Source organism: Mirounga leonina, unplaced genomic scaffold (assembly GCF_011800145.1).
Source record: "Mirounga leonina isolate KUSES-001 unplaced genomic scaffold, KU_Mleo_1.0 Mir_176, whole genome shotgun sequence".
Classification (NCBI taxonomy): Eukaryota; Metazoa; Chordata; class Mammalia; order Carnivora; family Phocidae; genus Mirounga; species Mirounga leonina.
In genome coordinates, this window is record NW_023270454.1 from 46,888,589 (window position 1) to 46,894,050 (window position 5,462).

Genomic DNA, 5,462 nt, shown 5'->3' on the forward strand with positions numbered 1-5,462 from the left:
AGTCCCACATCAGGCTCTCTGCTCAGTGAGGAGTCTGCTTCTCCCTCTGACCTTCCCCCCTCTCATGCTTTCTCTCTTTCTCTCTTTCAAATAAATAAAGAAAATCTTAAAAAAAAAAAAAAAAAGAAAAGAAAAGAATTGGCCCATTTCATCTAGGTTTCCAAATTTCTGGGCATGACATTGTTCATATTATTCCTTTACTATTCTTTTAATGTTTATGGGGTCTGTAGTGATGTCCCTTCTTTCTTTTCTGATATTAACAATTTGTGTCCTCCCTTTTTCTCTTAGTTAGCCTAGCTAAAGACTTACCAATTTATTTTATTTTTTTCAGAGAAACAGCTTTTGGTTTGTTAATTTAATCCATTGATTTCCTCTTTTAAATTCCATTGATTTCTGCTCTAATTATTATTATTTCTTTCCTTCTGCTTACTTTGAATTTAATTTGCTGTTCTCTTTCTAGTTTCTTAATATGGGAATTTAGATTATTTTAGATCTTTCTTCTTTGTTTATACATACAGTGCTATAAATTATCCCATAAATACTGCTGTAGCTGCATCTCACAAGTTTTGATAAGTTCTTTCATCATTTTCATTTAGGAAAAAAATATTTTTAAATTTCTCTTGAGATTTCTTCCTTGACCTATATATTAAAGGAATACCTGGGAGATATTGTGGGTTCAGTTCCAGACCACTGCAATAAAGCAAATATCACAATAAAGTGAGTCAAATGAAATTTTTAGTTTCCCAGTGCATATAGAAGTTATGTTTATACCATATTGTAGTTTATTAAGTGTGCAATAGCGTTATGTCTAAAAAAATGTACATACCTTAATGAAAAAATATTTTTTTGCTAAAAAGTGCTAGCCACTATCTGAACTTTCAGTGAGTCATAATCACTGGTCACAGATCACCATAGCAAATAAAATAATAATGAAAAAGTTTGAAATACTGTAAAAATTACCAAAATTGGATAGAGAGACACACAGTAAGCAAATGCTGTTGGAAAAAATGGCACCCATACACTTGCTTGATGCAGGGTTGCCACACACCTTCAATTTGTAAAAAAATGCATTATCTATGAAGTGCAATAAAATGAAGCAGAATAAAACGAAGCATGTCTGTATTTAGAAGTGTGCTGGTTTGTTTCTACATATTGTGGGATTTTCCTGTTATCTATTATTGATTTCTAGTTTAATTCCACTCTGATCTGACAGTAGACATGGAGGATTTCTTTTCTTCTAAATTTGTTAAGGTGTGTTATATGGGCAAGAATGTGGTCAGTGTTGGTGAATCTGAAGCTCGAAAAGAATGTGCATACTGATGTTGTTGTAGGATTTAGTCTATAGATGTCAACTACATCCAGTTGATTAATGGTATTGTGTTCAACTATGCCCTAATATTCTGCCTGCTGGATCTGTCCATTTCTGAGAGAGGGTTCTGGAAGTCTCTAACTATGATAGTGGATTCATCTATTTATCTCTGTAGTTCTATTAGTTTTTGCCTCTCACACTTTGATGCTCTGTTGCTAAGCATATACACATTAAGAATTGTTATGACTTCTTGGGGAATTGATCTCTTTGTCATTACATAATGTCCTTCTTTAACTGTAATAAATTTCTCTTTGAAATCTGCTGTCTGAAATTAATATAGCTATTTCTGCTTTCTTTTGGTATGTATTAGCATGGTGTATTTTCTCCATCCACTTACTTTTAATTTGTATGTCTCTTTATATTTAAACTGTTTTTCTTGTTGACTTCATGAAATTGAGTCTTGTTTTTTATTCACTCTGAGAATCTTTACCATTTATTTTTTTTTATTTTTTTTAAAGATTTTATTTATTTATTTGAGAGAGAGAGAATGAGAGAGAGCACATGAGAGAGGGGAGGGTCAAAGGGAGAAGCAGACTCCCTGCCGAGCAGGAAGTCCGATGCGGGACTCGATCCAGGGACTCCAGGATCATGACCTGAGCCGAAGGCAGTCGCCCAACCAACTGAGCCACCCAGGTGCCCCAATCTTTACCATTTAAATGGTACATTTAGACCATTGGTTTTCCAGTGATTATTGATATATTTGGACTCATATCTACCATATTTGTCATTGTTTTCTATTTGATGCTCCTATACTTTGTTTCTACTCTTACCTTCCCTCTTTTTCTGCCTTTTGTGGTTTTAAATGAGCATTTTATAGATTCAATTTTTTCTCATTTTTTTTAGCATATAGCATATATTTTTTGTTTGTCCTAGGGTTTGCAATACATATTTACAGCTAATTTAAGTCCACTTTCAAATGACAGTATACCACGTCATCAGTAGTGTATCTTATTATAAAATAAACCTAATTCCTTCTTGTTCTTTGTATCATTGCTGTCATTCTTTTCACTTATAAATAAGCATACAGAAGCATATATGATATATACATAAGCATACACACTGGAATACATTGTTGGTATTATTATTTTGAAAAATTTATGTTGGATCAATTAAAAGTTTTTATTTTATTCTCACTTATTCCTTTTTTGACGCTCTTCCTTTATGTAGATCTGAATTTCTGACCTATATTATTTTCATTGTCTCTAAAAAACTTTTTTTAGAGATAATACCTCTCCACTTATTTAGATTCTGGATTATCTTTTCATAATTAAGTGAATTTAGGCACACTGGTTTGTATTTCATAGAAAACAGTTATCTTTACATTACATATAAGAATTTGCAAATTTTACAAAGATGATTCCAAATCTCAGCTAACTTCTCCCCCAAACTGCAACCACTCATTTAGTCTTTAATGAAAATAAAGACCAAAAACAAATGCCTAAGCCTATCACTATGTGAGATTCTGGTGGCTAAGTAATCCCTGAAAGAGCAGTAAGCCATGATTATTGGAAAGCTCAGAATACTAGTGAGCCTTAACTGCAAAGCATTTAACAGAGGGCCACAAATTTTGTTTTCCTAAGAGGAGCTAGAAATTATAGATATCATTTAGTAATGCACTGAAATGTCATTACCTAGTGTGAGTATTGCACAGAAACTCCAGGTCACCTCTTCCTGATCTATTATTTTGCATAAGCTTCTACTATCATAGCACGGTCCTGCTCTCCAGATGTATAGGCAGTCACTAAGGAATACTGGCCTCCTTCTTTCTGTAATCTGTTGGCAGGTTCCATGACCAACCTGCAGCCAGTGGTTCCAAATAGGTATCTCAGGGACAGCCATCCACCCCAGCTGTTAAACTTCTTTAAAGCAGGCAATCCAACCTTGGTTTTTCTAAACCGTGTATTTTTGTGCAAACAAATCAGAATCCATGGGTTTCAAATTAGCCAAAATCTGACCTGAGAGAACTTCCTGAAATTCAAAAGCATCAATATCAGTTAATCCTGCCTTCTCTAGAACTTCTGGAATAGCATATATTGTCTGAGTAAAAGTTGATCTTTCGGATCCTGAGGTCCTTACACAAAATCCCTCAAAAATGCCCTCCATTTATAACCTATGGCCAGAGCTTTTTCATCTGCCATAATCAACCCTACTGATTCACCATCGGTCAGGAAAGAAGAATTTGCAGCTGTCGCTATACCACAGGACTTGATGAATGCAGGTTTTTGTTTAGCCATCTGCTCCAGGGACAAAGGATGAATGCAGTTATCTTTGGTAACTGTATCTTTTCTTGGTACTCTTTAGGATACAACATCGCCTGAGTGGCTCAGTCGGTTAAGCATCTGCCTTCAGCTCAGGTCATGATCCCAGGGCCCTGGGATCGAGCCCCGCATTGGGCTCCCTGCTTGGCGGAGAGCCTGCTTCTCCCTCTCCCTCTGCCTGCCATTCTGACTATCTGTGTTCTCTGTCAAATAAATAAATAAAATCTTAAAAAAAAGGATACAACATTGGAAAGCAGTCCTTCTTCTTGTGTCCTTATGGTCAGGCTGTGGAGACAAAGTACATACTCATCTTATTTCAGTCAGAAAAAGCAAAGGCAGTGACCAGTTGGACTGCAGAGTGCCCATCGTCTCACCAGAGGGTGCTCAAGTGATAAGAAATTCAATCTGAATTTAGAGGTTAAAGATAGTGGCTGACCCAGAGTCTTGGCCTTATTGAGATCAAGAATCGTTTTCCTCATTTTCCTTGAATGACAAATAAAGATGTCCAACATTAACTCTACACCACCTCCCACAACTGCATCACACTAGCCAGAAACAATCAAGCCAAGGCCTGTGGTCCTGGCTTGGCTGGCAGAGATGCAAGCTAGTATGAGCAGGATTCTTATCAGAGAAGCCAGCTCCAAGGGCCGCTTCTCTATCACATTGCTTGTTTTCACTTCCTGTATAACTGTGCCGAAGATGATATAATCAACAACTTCGTTTGGAACACTGGTCTGATGCGTGAAACCCGAAAGTGCTGTTCTAGCCAAATGATGCAGCGTCACATCTCTATATGAAGTGCCTGATAGCAAAGGAGTGCAAACACCATCCACCATCACGATATTCCTTATATGTATTGGGGTCTGACTAAAGTCTTCGATTGATGCCTGGGGCAGCTCACAGCTAGGAGGAACAGCTCACGGTTCTTGCAAAAAATGTGAGGGTTTGTTTGTTTGTTTTGTTTTGTTGGTAGCAGGAAGATTTTTATTTTTAAGATTTTATTTATTTGACAGAGAGAGACAGGGAGAGGGGGAACACACGCAGGGGGAGTGAGGGAGGGAGAAGCAGGCTCCCTGCTGAGCAGGGAGCCCGATGCGGGACTCGATCCCAGGACCCTGGGATCATGACCCGAGCTGAAGGCAGACGCTTAGCGACTGAGCCACCCAGACGCCCCTGCTCCAGCAGGAAGATTTTTTTTAAACATGTAAGTCAAGGTGGAAATCATCCTGAAATCCTCTCACCTTAGTTTCCGCCATTCAGGGTGCTGTCGCGGTAAAGGTCCAGAACCGAGTGACCGGACTCAGCAGGACCAAGAGACAGGGAGCTTAAAAAGAGCCCCTCCCACCAGCCCGCGTCTTCTCGGGCCTCTGGGGTCTGGAGGGCTGCCCGTTGCTGCCTGACTAAAAACCCAGCATCCCTCCATGGGCCTCCTTCCTTCCACTGGGGAGAGAGTCGTTTACACCGCGTCAGCCGGGAATGAAGAGCAGGCGACAGCGCAGCATCAGGAATTTTAGTCGGGAAGTGCTCGGAGCCTGGTTGAACTGTGCGGCGGGAAGAAAAGTCCTCTGTGGGTAGCCGCAACTTGAAACGTTTGCGCTTCCGTCCTCTTTGCTGGCCTGCAGCGCGGTTAGCAAGCAGCCTCAGCCACTTCACTGTCTCCAGGATGCTGCACTGCTCAGGTGAGGCCGGCTGAGGGCACCCGAGAGTCCTGGGCAGAAAGCCTGCGGAGACCCAGGCGGCCCCCAAACCCCGCCCCCTGTGTAAATAACTTAACATTTCTTGCAAGACCCATCTCCTGGCCACAGATTCCATCCGCTTCTGTTTGTGTGAGGAAG

General features: G+C 39.8%; 1 pseudogene; it reads right to left on the reverse strand.

The window, feature by feature from the left end:
• Positions 1-3,048: 3,048 nt before the first annotated feature.
• On the reverse strand, positions 3,049-4,852 carry LOC118022463 (annotated as a pseudogene).
• Positions 4,853-5,462: the final 610 nt, after the last annotated feature.